This window comes from Castor canadensis, chromosome 7 (genome assembly GCF_047511655.1).
Source record: "Castor canadensis chromosome 7, mCasCan1.hap1v2, whole genome shotgun sequence".
NCBI lineage: Eukaryota > Metazoa > Chordata > Mammalia > Rodentia > Castoridae > Castor > Castor canadensis.
Window position 1 is genome coordinate 69,191,019 of NC_133392.1, and position 18,812 is coordinate 69,209,830.

Consider the following 18,812-nt stretch of genomic DNA (forward strand, 5'->3'; position numbering starts at 1 on the left):
GAGATACGTATGCATGTAAAAGGGATAAAAGATTCACTAAATATTTATGTATATTTTTTTCCTGTGCTAGAGATGGAACCCAGAGCCTTGCATATGCTAGGTAAGTGCTCTAATGCTCAGCTAAGTTACCTACACCCCGTCCCTCAGCTTTTTTAGAAGAGTCTTACTATGTATCCCAGGCTGACCTCAAACTTGGCATCTGCTTGCCTCCACATCCTAAGTGCTGGTATTACAGATGTTCACACCATGCCAGGCTAGCAGTGGTAAATTTCATCAAGTAAATGTTCTAAGAAAAGGGAGGTTAGTAGCCTCTGCTCAGATGTTGGCTGGAACAAAAGACAAGTTCTTTGGGGAGCCTCAAGCTTCCCCAGGAAGGAATTCAAGGGGAAATATAGCCTTGAACTGCTAGAAACTATGCTAGTGTTTGTTTGAGTCTCTTGATGTGTGGGTGGGTAGGTGGGGGCTGACAGTCATTTATGATGAAATTTTGCAGCTCTCAGGACTCTAGTACAGCAGCCTGAGTTTTTGAATTTCTAACCAAATTCCAGGTCATCTTGATGGTATGCTAGTCCATAGGTCACACTTGAAGAAGCAAGGCTTTAATGAGGACTCTACAAACCAAAGGTATTAGTTTCTGTTGAATTTGGGCTTGAAGTTTCAACAGCCTTAGTAAGTACTAGCAGATGTCCTTTTTACTTATTTGATAAATGATTGGAAAATCCAGAATATAAACTATGGAGTGTATGAAAGACAATATCCTTGCTATTAAACTGATGGATCTCAATCTTGGATAAACAGAATCAGTGGGAGAGATTTTAATAAGTTTTGATGCCCAATAAACTAGAATCTCTGAGACCCAGGCAACAGTATTTCTTTAAGATCCTGGATGATTCTGACAGTCAAGCCAAGATTGAGAACCATTCTAAAAACTCAGTGATAAGATTGGAGGAGAAGCACTCAGACTCAAGAGTCCTTTCCCAGAGCCAGGCTAGTCCTTGAATCTCTGGTGGTTTTTGGAGAAAAGTCTTTGGGTGGCAAGTGTCAGGGATGGGATGTGGACACAGGTAGGTAGAGTGGGACCTCACCTGCGGCTGAATCTTCAAAGTAGGAAAGATTTGGATAGCAAATCATAGGTATGGGAGAACAAAGAGGATTCTTGTAAGTTGTTTACCTGACTCTATGTCTTTTTCCCCAACAGACTGATTTCTCAAGGCATGCCTACGCCTACATTCTCTTTCCCTAGAGCAAGGCATTCCACTGTGGTTGGAGGAAGACAAGTCATGGGGGTGAGGCTGTTGAGGTTTGTGAGTAGAGAGGGTGGTGGAAATCAGAAAGTAGAGACTGAACACTTCTCCCCAACCCTGCCTGCCTTCCCTCCTCAACTGCCCCCCCCCCATTCTGCGATGCTAGTGCCCCATGGGGCAAAAAAGCAATTGGATATTTGTGAATTTGTTATGGAGGAGAGGGGAAGCAAAAGTTGACTTTTTTCTGGTTTAACCCCTCAAAATACTTTGTAGATTTAAAAGAAAAGAGATTGTTTGTGGTTTGGTTTATTTGTTTTTAAAAAAATTAACATAGAAGATGGGGGTGGTAGGATCCCAGGGTTGGGGACAAAGGACTTCCAAGATCGTGCTTCTCAGGTATATCTGGTCCTCTGTTGTTTTATACAGTAGGGTCAGGGCCAACTCCACAGACCAAAAGTAAGAGTCAGTTCTTTCCACAGTGCAGCAAGAGCACAGGGTGTGATGGAGTTTGTACTGCTTGAGACAGATTGGCCTGGGTGGGCAGCTGTCACACAATAACATTAGAACAGACACCTGAAAGAAGTGAGGAAGTGGGTCTTATGACTTTTATAAAAAGAGCATTCAAGGCAGAGAAAACAGCATGCAACAAAGGCCCAGAGGTGGGAATGGGATTGTTATATTCAAGGAATTTAACGTTAATAAAGCAAGAATGACACGAGCAAAATGAGTGTGGGGACAGTGACAGGAGACTAGGGGCAGTGAGATGGTTGGAATGCAGGCTGTAGAACTGAATTTTCCTGAGTGAGATGGGAATCCATGGGAGGAGGGTCTTACAAAGAGGAGGGACATACTTTGTTTCTATTATTCTGGTTGCTTTCAGAGAACAGACTAGAGGATCAAAGGTGGCAGCAGGAAGGTCACTTAGGAATTGCTGCAGTGATCCAGGTGAGATAGTGGTGGCAGGAACCAGGTTGGGAGCAAGGCAGGCAGGGAAGTATCAGGTACTGAATGTACATGAAGGCAGGTTAAGAGGATTCCTATGCCATTGGATGTGAAATGTGAGAGAGAGAAGAGTCAAGGATGACTCCATGACTGTTGCCTGAACAACTAGACTGCATGTGAATTTGTGATAAAAGTGAACAGAGGAAGATGATCCTACAATGGAAAATTTTAATGTGCTGCCTGCCAGCAGTTACAAAGAATGAACTAGAGGCATCAGGATCAACTTAAATGCATTGGAACAATGCTAAGGAAAGCAATAGGCTTAAGAATGATACATTCAAAAGGACATAATTTATATAAATGTTTAAGACATGCCAAAAGTATTGTTTAGGTCTCCATATGTAGGTGGTAACATGCAAAACAAGCACAGAATGATAAAGTGCAGCAAGGGTTGAGTCCATCTGGGAGCTTCACACTTGAAAATTTTTTGCTCCGGCTACACCCTAGTCCAGTTAAATTGGAATCTCTGGGGATGGATCCAGGCATTAGTAACTTTTTAAAACTCCCTAGGGGATTCTAGTATGCAGGCAAGGTGGAAAACCACTGCCTTAAATTGAGAAACAATTGTGAAATATTTGTGAAGCAAAAGAAATTTTCCCATTTTATATCAAAAAGCTTGGTCAGTGTCTGTTTGGATTCATGCAAAAGACACCCCTGCCCTAATTTCACGATGTTTATCCAGGAAACATTGGATAAACTTTCCCAGGAGACAGCTGAGCCCACACTGTGGCCTTCAAATATTGGCCTCAACTAAAGGAACTCCTGGGAGAAAAGGCTGGTTGCAAACTGGAAGCAGACATGTACATGATGAGCCTAAAACAGCTTGTCATACCAGACATCAAACAATCCTGAAGAAAGGACAGACTCAGCAGGCAAAGAGGCTCTCACTTGGCAAAGATGGGACGATTTGAGCATCAACAAGAATAACTGAAATGGATGAAAACACATCTGATGAGTTTAAACCCACAATTAATTTAAAAAAAAAAAAAAGGAAAGTCTTGGCTGGGTGTGGTGGTACTTGCCTGCAATTCCAGCTCCTCAGGAAGTGGAGACTAGGAGGATTGTGTTTCAAGACCAACCCCTGGAGAAAATTTAGATCCCATCTTAACCAAAAATGTTGTGTGGTGATGTGAACCTGTCATACCTGTCACTCCAGCTATGTGGGAGATATAAATAGGAGGATGACAGTCCATGTTGACCCTGGGCAAGTACATGAGATCCTCTCCAAAAAAATAACTAATGCAAAAAGGCTGGGGTTATGACACAAGTGGTAGATTGTTCTAAGTGGTTCCTAGCAGATATGAGGCTCTGAGTTCAAACCCTAGTACCGACCAAAAAAAAAAAAAACCTGCCAGATATGGTGATACATGCTTGTAATCCCAACATTCAGGAGGCTGAGGCAGGAGGATTTCAAGTTTGAGGACAGCCTGGGCTACATGGTGAGACTCTGACATAAACAAACAAATAAACATCTTTGGATGTTGCTAAGGGGAAAAAAAGACTCATTTTGAAGCCTGGTAAATAAAGGAAAAAAGTAAGCATTTACCCTGCCTTTGCTACTTGAAAGTAAACAAAGTGTTGATTATAGAAGTTTTTCATTCAAGAAGTATTCATGTGACAGTTGTCTACATACCAATGGAAGAGGCATGTAGCCCTGAAAATTCCTTTCTGGGTCTGTCCAAAGGACAGCTGTTTGTCCAGCTTTGTCCCAGTAGATGCTGTCTGTAACTACACTGTCTTTATACAGCAAGATGTGCCTGTTCCACTTCCTACTTGATTTTTTTTTTTTTTTGGGTGGCACTCGGGTTTGAACTTAGGGTCTCACACTTGTTAGGCAGATGCTCTTACTACTTGAGCTACTCTGCCAGCTCATTTTCTTACTTAAAATACTTCCCCAGCACAGATGGCCTTAGCCAAAATCTGGATTCTACCATCTCACTTTATGGGGGAGAGAATGTTCTCAGGAAATGTCAAAGACTCAAAACTGGTCAAGAACAGCTCTTTTGGTAGAGGGGAAAGAGCTCTGAAGTTCCAGAGCTGGGCCACCTATTTGCCATGAAGGCTGGAACTGATCCCTTCCTCCTCTGGGTCTGTTTCTTTATCTTCACCATGTAGGAGATGTTCTGAAGTTGGTAGCCCTGGGCACTACAGATCCTTCAGCCTGGAGTCCAGGTCTCTGTTCACATCCAGTGCCATTGTTACTGACCCATTCTCTTTGGAGCAGGGCACTGGACATATCAGAGATATAGAGAAATAGTGGTCTTGTTCATCCTGGCTCCCTCAGTACCCATCCTACAGCCTGGTCGTCAAAAAATAATAAAACTTGGAAAGCAAAAACAAGTCAAGCGCAAGATGAATGAAAAACTGGGAAACTACAAAGGGCTGATTTACCTAATATTTAATGAACTCCTACAAACAGTAAAAAGGCTAACAATGAAATTTTTGGTCTCTAGTGCCACCTGTAAGTTGTTTAAGACCACAGAGTTGCTGCAGACTTTCTTTTAGCCCAAGTGGGACAAGTATGTGAGAATGCTAACTGCTCCTACTACACTTGGACACCCCGGGGTACTATAGAAATAAAAGTAGAAGAAATCCAGAAGCAGGGCCATGGGCTGTGGATAGTGGATCCACCTGAAGGATCTTCCTTTGGTCTCTTAGCAACTTCTTTCCTGGATCACTGGATCCTGGGTTAGACAATGGCTCCAGGCAAATCTGAGCATCCTGTGTAAGGTATTGTTCATCCTGGGTTTAGTGAAATGATTTCTGGCTATGGCTATGACATCGCACTGAGATTGTGTCAAACAAGATGTTACACTGATCTGATGAGATTCCAATCCAGGAAGGTTGGTGAGCATACAAAATGGACTAGCTTTTTGTTGTTGTTTTGAGAAAGGGTCTTAAAATGTACCTCAGGCTGGCCTTGAACTCATGATCCTCCTGCCTCAGCCTCCAAGTGCTAGGATTAGGTATGTATCACCATGCCCTGCTTAGACTAGATTTTCTAAGTGGGGGTGGGGATATCTAGGTCTAGGAGGACTAGAGGACAATTCTTCAAGTGACCTTGGAGAGACTCAGCTCTCCCACTTTCTCACTTGCAGTCTTCAAGAATAATTATAGAATGTGTTTGGAGTCCAGTGTCTTGAGATAAAGAGGAATTGGCCAGAACAGACTGGACTCTGTTCCTATCACCACAAGAAAAATGATGTCCTTCAATGCTTTAGCTCATCAGAGTCATTTTGAATCATTTTGCCCTGGGGTATAGCATCCAGAGTGGGGTCCCTCAACTGTAGCAGAAGTGGAGAACTCAGAAACAAGACTCTTTCCATGATGGATAGCTTTTCTGAGCCTTGGGGGATCTGCTTACAATAAATCCCAGGCCTCTGTTGCCCTTGCTAGCTATCTGTAAATAATAAATCTGCTTCATGTAATTTGTGTGTGAGTATTCTGTCTCAGGTAATCATGGCACAATGAACCTGCTTCACACTAACCATTAAAATCCCAAACCTGCTGAGATTTTTTTCAGAGCCTAACTGACCATGGAAAAAAGGAAACAAACAAAACTATACCTTGGGGCATATAATGAAATGGTAAAAAAAAAAAAAATGAAGATGGGAAAAAAAATCTTGAACGAAATCAGAGAGGAAAAAAGCACCTTACTTAAGAGTAGAGACAAAAATTATATCCAACTTCTCTTCAGAAACCATGCAAGGAAAAAAAGAGTGCAGTGAAAAAATTTAGTGTTGAGAGAGAGAGACCTTACCAGTCTAGAATTCCGTAGCCTGTGCAATTATTTTTCAAAAGTGAAGAGACATTAAGACTTTCTCAGGCAAGAAAGGATTGAGGGAATTTGTTGCCAGTAGGTCTTCCTTCTAAAAACACTAAAAAGAAGCTTTGTAGAGAAATGGAAAATGATCAAAACCTCAGATTCGTGTGAAGGGAAACCAAGAGAGAAGGAATAAGTGAAGGGATGTTTTTGCAGTACAGGGCTTTGAACTCATTATGTTGCCCAAGCTGGCTTTGAATTCTGAGCTTAAGTGATCCTCCTGCTTCACCCTCCAAGTAGCTAGGACCACAGGTGTTTTCTGCTATTCCTGGCTTACCAATATACTTGTAATACAACCCAAAATATGTTGGCAAGTGAAAATATATTTGCAAATTAAAAGCCAAAGCATATAGAATTCTATGTAATCTGTCCAGATCTATCTATAAACATATTAGTTTGGGTCTAACAAGATAAATGCTCATTTCTCCTATACATTATAATCTGGACATAAGCAATCCAGGACTGGGAACATAGCTCCATTAGGTCAGGGGCCAGTTTCTTTCTGGCCCTTGTTACTCCATTATCCTAGGTGGAGGTCATCATGTTCAAAAAAGAATCCACTGTTCACCAAAGCTGGTGAGGTAAATGAGTAGAGGACATACTTCTTTCCCTTAAAGCACAACCTGGAACCAGACCACCTCACTTTTGCTCACATCCTATTGTCGACACTCAGGCTGTACTTCCCTGCATGAGAGGCTGGGAAGGGCAGGAGGCATGGCTAAAATGTTTTCTTTTTCTTTTGATAATTCTGGGGATTGAACCTAGAATCTCTTAGCTACTCCCTTATATCCCAAAATGTTGTCTTTCTCATAGATGGCTTTGTACTCAGCTAAAATTTGATGGTTCTATCCCACCCCTACCCCCAAAAAAGAATGGATTTGGAGGAAAACCAACATTGTCTGCCCTAACACATGTATGGAAAAATACATGAAAACCTGGTAACAGTATTTGCCTCTAGCAACGGGGTAGTGGTGGTTGGGGAATGTAAGTGGGAGGAGAATGTTCCATTTTATACCCTTTTGAACCTTCATAATTTGTTCCATGAGAACATATTAGCTAATCAAACATTTTCAACAAAGTTATAAAAATAGCACCACAATATATTCTCAGCAACATTTCCTGGCTGGTTCCAAGGACAAGATATTTGTGTCCCTCCTCCTCACCCCGAGAGAGGGTTACAGATAGATGTGATATGAAATGCAGGCCACATGAACTGCAGAAAGGTCATATGGTTTGAGGAACCTGGGAAGCCCCATAGACCTTTATGGGCAGGAGGCTGGAAAGGAACACAAATCCAGATAAGTGCCCCAGGAATGCCAAACTTCCTGAGCTAGTGGACCCAGCTAACCCAGGGCCTTCCCTCTTGACCATGCCTGGCTTGCTTAGAGGGACAGGAAGCCAGGTCTGCTTCCAGGTTTCTGCACCAGCATGGCTCACACATTGGAGTTTGTGGAGGCCAGCACCCTCTGGACAGAAGGGACTGGGAGAGAGGCAGAGGATGCTACTTGCCTGTTGAAGCAGGAAGTCTTTGAAGATTCTGCCAGGTACAGGCCAAGGTGCCTTTATCTGACTCTTATCTCTTCCTCAGCCTTTGTGACTCAAGAGAACCTTGAGGCAAACTTCAGGCCTGTGTGGGGTGTGGCCTGGGAATCCACTAGCTGTGAGACACTCACACTAGTGCAGGAGGGCAGCCCCTTTTCCTGTCTCCAGCTGGCCTGTGGAGATCAAAGGACAGATACCTTCCCATCCTGTGTATAGACAGTTCAGGCCCTGCTCCCTGGACTTCCTCCCCATACCCTCCAGGGTGCCCTGTATCTGTATTTAGGGCCTGAGTGGCTTTGGGCACATAGAGAAACACACTCAAACTCCGCATCTTGTCTACTGTCCAGTGAAGGAACATTGAAACAGTTAACATCTGTTTAAATATTCACATGCTACTTCTACAATTAATAAATAAAAGTTTTCTCATTTTAACAGAGTAGGTTTCCCTGAGCATTTAAACATTAAACATAATCATCTTTCCAGTTCTGATGACTTAGAGTCTCATAAGTGGTTTAAACCCCTTTATAAATCAACAAATGATAACATAATCATTACAAAACCAGATCTGCAAATATACCAAATCTGTTTACAAATGCTAGGGTGTGGAGCTAAATTGACCTCTTTGTTATCTGCCATCAGCAGCCCTAGCAGCAGGCGGGATAGACATTACTTTCCCATAAATTGCTCATCACTGCCCTCTCCTGGGAACCTGAGAGAGTTGGCCATGCCACACTTCACTCAGACTCTCCATGTTCTGTGTCACAAATTTCTTACACTGGGCACAAAGACTAGACCAAAGTGGGGCCTTGGACCCTACATCAGACACTTGTGGGCTGACCAGGGACCTGCAAGATCTGCCCCAAAGTTCTGCCCAAGTAGAGAGGCAAATGTTGCTGGCTGACCAGAGCAATCAGCTACTCATTCTTGGGGTATCTGAATATGCTACTCAGAGAGAGGCATAGGGAGAGACCAAAGATCCATAGAGGAGGCAGTGGGAAGAAGTCTGGCACAAATCCTGAGGGGAAACTGGCCAGAAGCTGTTGGAACAATGGAAACAGAGACTCTATTGTCAGAACATGAATGGAGAGTGGGTGGCATGGGTGTGACAGTTCTAGATCTAACCCTTCCAGTCCTGCTCTCTTAAGAGCTTTGCTGAGGACCTATGCTGGGAGGCTTTTTACCTCTCTGTCCCCACCCAGGCAGAGGGAATGGGCAAAAGGCATTCTCAGCCAAGGTGATAGCATGTGTAGAGGTCAAGTGCATAGGATACAGAAGTTGCTCCAGAAGTGTGTGTGAATGAGGGAGGTGAAAGGACTGGGTGGAGAAACAAATGAAACTGTGAGGCCTCAATAGAAAGCTAGAAAGCACAGGAGCTGTGAGCTAGGACAGCCCATGAGTTGCCAGGAAATGCAGAAAGGAGGCTCTGTGACCCCTCCCATAATCATTGAGTTGGTGTAGCTGTACTTCTCATTTCCCCTCCTCTACCATGTGGTGGGAGATGGGGTGCAGAGCCTTGGGGCAAGACTTCCTTCAGGGGCAATTTCAAGTGAGTGATTAAATTCAAACCCTAGATCTTGTCTGTGTGACCTTTATTTGGGAGATGACAGGACAATTCACTGAGTGTGAGGGAGGCCTGTATTAGAATGTCATTGCATAGCCTATTTGGAGGCCAGGCCTGGTCAGCCTCTGTAGAACACAGGAAGGGGCTTGGCATTCAGTGGGGCAAACCTCTACGGGATTGGAGGAAACTGACTGATTGGATTTTTGTCTTAGAATCAGAGTGCTGGGGAAGTGGACTGCAGGAAAGAGATCGGGTCTGTGATAATGACAGTGTGGAAGACATCTAGAGACACTGGAATGGATGAGAGTGCAGAGAGCCTGTGGAGATGGGGTGAGGGCTTGGCCCAGAGTGTGGGAAGAGCAGCACGTATGTACAGGGCGTAGAAGGCAGGGTGCGGCAAGAAGATTGAGAGGAGCTATGTGCACACTATGCAGTCCTGAGAGGGTAAGCAGAACAGGAGACCAGAGAATGAGTGCTTCATGGGAGAAGGGAGACATCAGCAATGCTAGACAAGGACACAAAATCCTCCCCTAGTGTACACACACACACACACACACACACACACACACACAGACACAGACACACACACAGACACAGACACAGACACACACACAGACACACACACACAGACACACACACAGACACACAGACACAGACACACACACACACACACACACACACACACACACACACACACACACAGGAGACTCAGAGGAAGGCCTCTAGGTGGCAGTGTGCCCCAATACCACCAGCAGCTACCATGTAGGGCTCCCTAAGGATTACCATTCTCTCCCATGGGACCAGCTAGAATTCCCCAGGACTGTGAGATGGACAGAGAAGGGCACCTAAAATGCCTGCAGCACCCACCTGTGCTCTGCTTTGCCTCAAGTAATTCAGGTGTTCCTCTCTCTATCCTACCCCTGATGGGGGGCAGGGAGGACTTTCTGGGTCTTTTCCTGACAGGATTTGAACCTGGAGGTCCTAGGGCCTTAGCAGACTCCCCAAATCACCCAGGGATTGAGACAAACAGGGCACTCAGGTCTGAACATAAATCTGATTGTCCTGATCCTACCAGCTCTGGGCTGGGTGACTTCCTTGGGGACTCCCTTCTACATTTAGTTCACTAATGCAGAGTTTTGTGAAGGTCAGGTCACATGAGATTATTTCAGCTGTCAAGTGGCTTTCACATCTCTGTGTATCCCATAGTTCTCTGAATGGACATGGAGAAGCTCTCAGTCTAGAGTGGACACAGCTTTTAGGGGCAGAGTTGGTGGACAGCCAGGCAGTCTGACTCCTGGGTCCTTGCTCTTTTCTCTGATGTCAAAACCATCTTCCTCCTTTTGGATAATTATACTAATGGTTGAGGCAAAGTCAGGGCTAGAAAGACACGTATTGAACAAACTTCTGTTCTCCCCTATCTCCAGTTTGTGGATGGGATGATGTAGGCCAGAGGGACGATTAGTTGTCACCACCATGTGCTAGTACACTTAGCCTCTATCATTAAAGTATGATCCTCTGTCTTGTACTCAAACATGGGCTCTTATCACACATCTTGGAGGAGACACCATCTGAGGGCAGAGGTCTCCTGGCTTAAGGGTACATGCAGATGGCAATCAGTTAGAGGTGTTTGGAGGTTTGCAGATTCTTTTTTTTGTTGTTGTTTTGGTGGTACTGGGGTTTGAACTCAGGGCCTCACGCTTGCTAGGCAGGCACTATACCACTTGAGCCATACCTTCAGCCCGTGCATATAATTTAAAATAGATCAATCCAGAACAAATTGGGATGACAGGCCAAGAAATCAATTTCTTTTTTGTTCTCTTTTCTCCAGGGTTCCCTGACTTCTTTTTCAAGAATGGCAACAATTCAAAACTGAATTTCCTGTCTCACTGTTGTTGCCTGAACCCCAAGTCCTGCCACACATTAATGAGGTGACCCATTCCCCAACTGGCCTCTTGGTCCTGATCTTCTCCTTCTAAGGCCATTGACTTCCTCCTTCATTTGATCTCAGACCCCTACTCCCCCACTCCCATGGGTATATCCCTTGATCACATTCCTTACATCACGGTACATGTCTTGAAGAACAGAGAACCTTCACTGAGGGTTTTGCAGCCCCATCCTATCTTCTCCTTTCTCCCAATCTACCAGCCCTTCCAGCTGTCACTTCCCATCCCCACCAGTCATGAAACAACACCTCAACCATCTTCTTCTCAATATTCTTGAATGCTTTTCATGGTTGCTTTTCTGTCACGGTAAAACCCAAACTTCGATCAGTCCTACTGCCCGTGCTGATGGCTCTTGTGCTGGTTCCAGCTGCGGAGAACTGATGAAGCTGGCCACAAAGTCTGGAATGGATGTCATTCTGGCTCTGAGTCTCTATCTCACTTGGATTCATAACCCTTTCTTAAACTTTCTTCTTTTTTTCTTTGTGATGAGACTGGGGTTTGAACTTAGGGATTTGTGCCCTGCTCTACTGCTTGGGCCATGCCTCCAATCTATTTTGCTCTGATTATTTTGGAAAGGGGTCTAGCAAACTTTTTGCCTGGGCTGCAACCTCAATCCTCCAGATCTCAACATCCCAAGTGGTTAGGATTATAGGTGTGAGCTACTGGCAGTTGGCTCCTTAAACCTTCTTGTTTGCCCCTTATTAGAGGTATCTCTCATCTTCTCCTCGGTTTTTCTGATATCCATGGATCCCCCTAATTCCCACTTACCTTCAGCCAGAGACCATTCCTCCTACTTCCAGAGAAAGTAGAAGCTTTCACTCATAAGCCTGCATCAAACACACTGACATTTGCATCCTCATCCAGCTTTTCCTCCTTCCCCAGGTACACTCCAGTCTGAACCCAAATCCTTCCCACATTCCCCAGCAAACATCTTTTGGCTCTTTCCTTCCATGCTGTTCAATTTCTTCTCTTCTGAGTCTTCCCTTCATGATTTACACATATTCATGTCCCTTCTATAATTTTTTTCCCTTCATTCCCTTATCCTCATTATCTTCCAACTAACAACCTCTGTTGTCTCAAATTTGTTCTTTAGCTCACTGTTAACTGGCTTGGATCCACCTACTCCACAAAATCAGTTCTCCAAAGCACCAGTCCCCATGGTCATTCTTCAGCCTGTTTCACAGTCCCTCTCTGCATTCCCTGGACACTGAAGACCACTCTCTCCTTCCTGAGAGTCTGGTTTCTCCTTGATTTCCATACATTATCACTCTCTTGGTTTTCTTTCTACCTCACTGGCTACTTTTTCTGTTTTGTTGGTCCCTCTCTTCTTTCTTGGTCTGATCTTCTCAAGTTTTGTGTTCACCAGGATTATGTTATTGGTCCTTTTCCTTTCTCACCTCTGAGTACCAGGATAATCTCCTCTACACTGATGGTCTGATTATCATCCATGTGCTGCAATGTGTCTTCATTCTTTTTCCTGTCAAACAGGCTATGGGCTGTAACTTTTTTGTTGTTATTATTTATTTATTAATAGATAGATTGATTGTTTTTCAGTGCTGGGAATCCAATCCAGGCCATCCTGCATCTAGGGAGGCATTCTACCACTGAGTGACATCCCCAGCACAGTTTTTTTTTTGAGGCAGGGTCTCACTATGTAGCCTAAGCTGACCTTAAACCCTTGTTAGTTCTGCCTCAGAGTCCAAGTACTAGGATTATAGGCACATGCCACCATTCCCAGCTTCTCAACTTTTTAAAACTATGTTTCCTAGCTTTCCTTAAAGCTGGGGTTTGCCATGTGACCAGATGTGGCCAATGAGGCATAAGCAGCAGTCCATGGGGCTTTCTGAGAAAGTTTTGCTCTTCTAAGACAGTAGCAGTGTTTATCCTTTTTGATCTTTCTTCTTCCTGTGTGTAATGCATGTGGGAAGCTAGGGCAGCCATTGTAAGACTACAGGTTGACACTGAGGATGAAGCCTGCCCAATGTGGAGAGACAGAACTAATCAATGAAGTGGAATAGGGACCTTAATGACATTGTGTAGATGCTGGCCTTCCCTGCTCTGCTTATCTTTAGACTTCTCACTATGTCATGTCACTTTTTTCAACAATATAGCAACCAACAATATAAAACCAATTTGGTTAAGGTACATAGATGGGTCATTGTTATAAGAACTGGACACAAAATTCTCAAATTTATAGCTTTTGCTTAAATGTCTTTTCTGGATTCCATACAGCAAATTGGACCTCTCCCCTCTGCTCAGGATTCTTCAAATGGAAGAGGTTTAAGTCATCACTTGTCACCAAACACACACACACACACACACACACATATACACACATGGTCACTTGTGTCACTGAACAGCACCACTGTCCATGTAGCCAGAATGTAGCATCTTATGCCTCATTTTCCTACTCAATTAGTCATCATTAGTTCTAGCTCTTAAATGTACGGTCAATCTGCCCTCCTGTCTCCATATCATCCTTATCTTCCCAAACTATTGCAATGATATCCTTCCTAATCATTTTCCTTTAGTTCTGTTCCTTGCAGTCCTTCTTACTGCAGCCTTGGGGTCTTTCAAAAGCACAAATGTGACAGTGTCACTGTTCTACCTAAAGCTTTCAGTGGCTGCCCAGGACTTCAGCCAATACCTGATATACAAGACTCTGTAGGAATTATGATGTCGGCTCTGCACATACCACCCCTTCTTCCGGCATAGGCCACGCCTCACTGACCACAAGGCCATGCCCAATTATGGCATCCCATCTCCCTCACCACAGTGATTGGTCCAAGACTAGGCATGTGATGAGAACTGGACAAATTAGAATTCTTTCTTGGAATTTGTTCATGCCAACCTAGAGTGTAGGTATTCATATTCACATTCCTGACATGGTCAATTGTGAAAACTAGGAGAGAAAGAGGCAGGGCTCCAAGTCTGGGAAGCCCTCAGGATCAGTCCCAGGTTTCCAGAGTAACTCTGGTTTCATGTTCTTCTTTTGATTCTGTGAGGGATCTGAATAGCTTTCCAGTAATCTCTCCTCTCCCCAGTTGCTTATGCCAGTTTAAATAGGGTTTTCTCATTGTTTCCCTTAAAAATGTCTTACTATTGTGAAGAGCCTTGGCAGTTTGGCCCTAATAAGATGCCATTCTCAGGTACCAGAGTTTCTTTTTATAGCCTAACCAATGTTTTTCAAAGTTTTACAAACTTTTTTTTGACTGTGCTAGGAATCAAACCCAGCGTCCCAAGCACGCTAGGCAAGTGTTCTGTGGCTGAAGTACACCCCATGCCCTGGCGATTTTGTACTATGAGCTTGTGAGGCAGACATTACTGTGACCTTGACATTGCAGGCAAGAACACTAGGGTTCAGAGATGTAATATGGTTTACTCAAGAGCAAGAAGCTATGAATTAGGAGAGATGGTTACCAAATTCCTTTTCTCTTCAAGGTCCTTTGAGCCTTCCCCCTGCCTGTACACACATGGGTGTGAGCAGCTTGAGAACACGTCATGATGGAGGAAGTCAGAGGAAGACAAAGACCAAGCCCTTCCACTCAAAATTTTATTTAGAGCTGCTTCTGGTCCAGGGAAAAGAGGACAAACACTAAGCTTTTTTGCATTCCTCCTTCTGGTACAATTTCTTGTTCCTATAAGCCATACATCAGGCTTGTAGTCTACACTATAATTCAACTACATACTTGGCAATTATGGTCTGAAGGGCTAGCCTACAAAGTAAATCACTGGCTACAACACAACCCTTTTATGAGATGGTACCGTCTGTATCCTTATTCTTTTTATCTTTTAATAAATGAAAATAAAGCAGATGTGTTCTGCATGGAGCATCCCTGATGGTCTTGGACACCACTCCATGTTGACATAAGAATAGTAAAGCTTAGTGAATTTCATAGAGCAGGTGGGAATGGCATGTGAATGTCAGATGTGCCTGTCCACTGAGGCCTGCTGGGATGTGGGGAGGGGAGGGCCATGCTGGCTTTGTAGGCATTCCACCTTCTTCCCACCCTTTCAATCAGTGTGGCCAACTGATTGAAAAAAAATGTCCCTAGAGGCTCTCAGCCTGGCAGGACCTCTAGCAACAACCAGTCAATAGTTCACAGCATATCCTTCCACCTCCTTTTGTGCTCACAAGCTTCTTCACACCCAGGATCAGGTGAGAACGATCACCTTCTCTTTGCTGGAAACAGCTTCCACACACTCTCCTTCATATGGTGGGGGTATCCCTCCATCAGAGGTGATCCCTCCATTGGTGCACATATCCCCTTCTCCTTTCACCTGCTTGTCAGAATTATCCTTCCTTCCTTCTCTCCTGGATCATTGCTATCACCATGCAGACCAGCTCTAGTGCCTCCCACATTTTAACACATCCCTCTGCAGTCTATAAAGTCGGATATAGTTACAAGCACCAGAAAACAGGAAATTCTTTCATATACAAAATCAAGTGACAGGTAACTCAGAGTAGATATGGTGACTCCTTAAACATTGGGAACTTACATTTATTCTAACTAGTTTCACTAACATCCTCAAAATATGGCTTCTACCACAGATATTACATGGCTACTGGAGCTCCAGCCATGTATTCATATATTCCAGAAAAGAGCAAAGGCTGAGGACAGCACATTGCTTCCCTTTAAAGCCACTTTATAATTTGCACATGGATCCCTCCACTTCCTACTGGCTGGAACTGAGTCACATGATCATATGTAGCTACAGGGGAGGCTGAGAACTGGAAATTATGTTATGAGGGGGAGAGAGAATGGCTATTAAGGCCATCCAGCAATATCCACCAATGCCTCCTATCTCTTTGTATGTGGCCTCATCCCTGTCTAGATTCACCCAGAAGTCTGTTCCGCTTGGTTGTCCACATATGGTAGCTCTACAGCTGTCTGGCTTCTACCCTCCTGCTCCAGGGATGCTGTCCTTAGCATGTTTACCAATGTTGCGAGAGCCAATAAATTCTTCTCTGTCCTCATCTGATCCCCAAGCAACATCTAACGCAGCTAACGACTCCTCTCTGGAAACACTATTCCTCAGCTCCATGCTGTATGTAGCCCATGATCTTCCCCAGCCTCTTTTTCAGTCTTCTTTCCTGCTTTGGTCTTCTCTGACTCCCTGGGTCCCCACTAAATCCTCCCCTCTTTTGTACTGACTCCTTCCTTCCCCTAGGTGCCCTCAGTTTCCATGGCTTTTTACCTCCTTTAAGCTGATGCTTCCCAAAGCCACACCTCCACCCCAGACCCCTCTCAGAGCTCTTAGTCCGGCTATCTCCACTGGCTGTTTAACGGGCATCTCAGACTCAACATGGCTAAAACAGAATTCTTCGTGCTCTTTCCTGAAATGTGGTCCCTTTCTTCCAGCCTATCTCACCCAATAAATGGGGCACTGTTCACCCACTCATCTGATTAAACTTGAAAACTTGTCAGAAACTTGAAAATTACCTTTGATTTCTCCATTTCCTCCTCCCATGTACATCCTATCAATGTGTCCTGTTAAGTACAAAATAGTAACTCTCACCCACTCATCTTAACCATCATCATCTTTGGCTTGTACTGAGGCAACAGTTTAATTGGCTCCCTGCTTTTATTTTTGCCTGACATCCAGTAAATCAGGACATGTTAGTCTTTTCCATAAAACTGTTCAATGGCTTAGTGACGTCTCCATTCCTCAATACAGTCCTTAGGCCCTGCATGCCTTGGTCCTGGTTGTATTCAAACTTCATCTTGGGCCTCTTTCCCAGGCTTGATACTCTAGCCACACACTGCTTTTGTTTTTCTTTCCTTTGTCACACTGTGGTCTGCACTCAGGGGCATGCATTTGCTAAGCAAGCGCTCCACCATATTAGCCATGCCCCCATCCCTTGTTACTTTAGTTTGTTTTTAAGATTGGATCTCTCTTTTGTCTGGGCTAGCCTCTGACCACAATTCTCCTACCTCAGCTTCCTGAGTAGCTGAGATTACAGATGTGAGTCACCATACCTGGCCACCACACTGATTTTCTTTCAGCTCCTTGACACATCCAAAGCTTACCTTTTTCAGGGCCTTAGTACCTATTGCTCCCAACGTTCAATGTCTCTGCTCAATCTTCTCCTAGGACTAACTCTTCATTCTTTTAATTCCATTTCAACACCACCTCCTCAACTGACTGCTTCATCTAAAGCAGATCTTATTCCCTACCCCAATCCCTTGTTTTTTCTTGTTCTAGCATTTACTTCAACTTGCAATTATTTGTCATTTCCACTAAAAATACACTATACAGAGAAAGAGCCTTCAGCTGCTGCCTCCCAAGCATGGAAACAGAGCCTGGCACGAATCAGGCACCCCAATCATGCACTTGCTGTCTGCAGAAAGTAACAACATGGACAGGTTCCTTGGGAGGTCCCTGAGCTGTTTGGGGTGTCACAGAGACAGGCTGCATCCCCTTAGTAAATTTACAACAACAACTGGAACGGACAGAACAGTAGCCACTTCAAGATTTTCTTTTTACATTGGAGTCAACCTGGTGGTTGCTTGTATTAAAACATCAGTTTTAACAGATCCCAGAGTACTTGGCCCTAAGCCCCCTTCTCGGGGCTTAAGAAACAGCAGTGTGGCTATGATTCGCTCTATAGATAGGTAGGCAGAGGCTAGGGAGGTCAGCCTTTACATCATGGAACCAACCATGCCAGTGGTGTGGCTACCCCTGCATACACGCCAGGCCCTCCAACAATCAGTCCAGTCATCTCCACAGCATAAGATGAGGAACAAATCTCAGCAGGCGAGTCAAAGAAAGCTTGGTATTTTTAGCACCAACGCTGGAAGAAGCAAGTCCTTACAGCACGGTTGCAAAGATCGTAATTCACTGCCCCTTCTTTTGAAGACTACCTTCGTCTTCCAAGGCACAGCAGGAAAGCCTTCCATCTTCTAAACAGCCATTTTCCCACTCCTTCGCCCACCTCTACCCAGTCACCCAATGCATCACTGGAGATACCACCTCCCACAGCTCGCGCTTCTCCCAGGTTCTTAGCGGATTGGGTCAGGGGCAAGGCCCGAGCGGCGTTGGCTCAGCGCATCTCCGCTGAGCGCTCACCGCGGCCACAAGTGCTTGGCCTGGGTCCAGGATCCGCCGGCTCTACGCACCGACCCGGAGGGCGCGGACCAAGACAGCCTAAGGCCTCCGGCACCGCCCAGAGCGGGACAAAGAGGCGGACCAGCGATCGGCCTCGCCTCCCCGGGTGCCTGGCGGCTGAAGGCTGGGCGCGCGGCGGGGGCGGGGCGCGCGGCGGGGGCGGGGCCAGGCGCGCGGGGCCGCGCGGGCGGCGCAGGGAAGCGTTGCCCCTTCCTCCGCAGCCGCCCGGCGCCGCGCCCCCGGCCCCGCCCCTCCGCGCCCCGCCCCCGCCGCTCGGACGGCCCGAGTCGCGCCCTCCCGCCCGGCGCTGCTGAACTTGCTCTAACTTCCTCGGCCAGCCCGGCCGCGCCGCCGCCGCCGCTGCGCCCGGGTGAGTAGATCGCGGAGCCCCGCTGGAGCGTCGGGCCTGTCCCCTTCATTGTCTCAGGCCGACACCCCCCCTCCCACGAGCGTCCTCGGGGACCAGGGCTGCTCCTTGGGTTCCTGCTCGGCCCCTCACGCTCCCCGCGCCTGCCTGGGGGCGGCCCAGCGGGTGGGGCGGGCTTTGTCTGCCGAGATCGCCCGCCAGGGGTTGGAGGCCGCGGCCC

General features: G+C 45.6%; 1 protein-coding gene across 1 annotated transcript in view; it reads left to right on the top strand.

Annotated features, from left to right (window-relative positions):
- The first annotated feature begins 18,487 nt into the window (after positions 1 to 18,487).
- Tspan14 (tetraspanin 14) overlaps positions 18,488 to 18,812 on the top strand; it is a 53,425-nt gene continuing 53,100 nt past the window's right edge. Inside the window, exon 1 of the mRNA XM_020184872.2 lies at positions 18,488 to 18,595. The gene's annotated coding sequence lies outside the window, so the exon portion shown is untranslated. The remainder of the gene's footprint in view (positions 18,596 to 18,812) is intronic.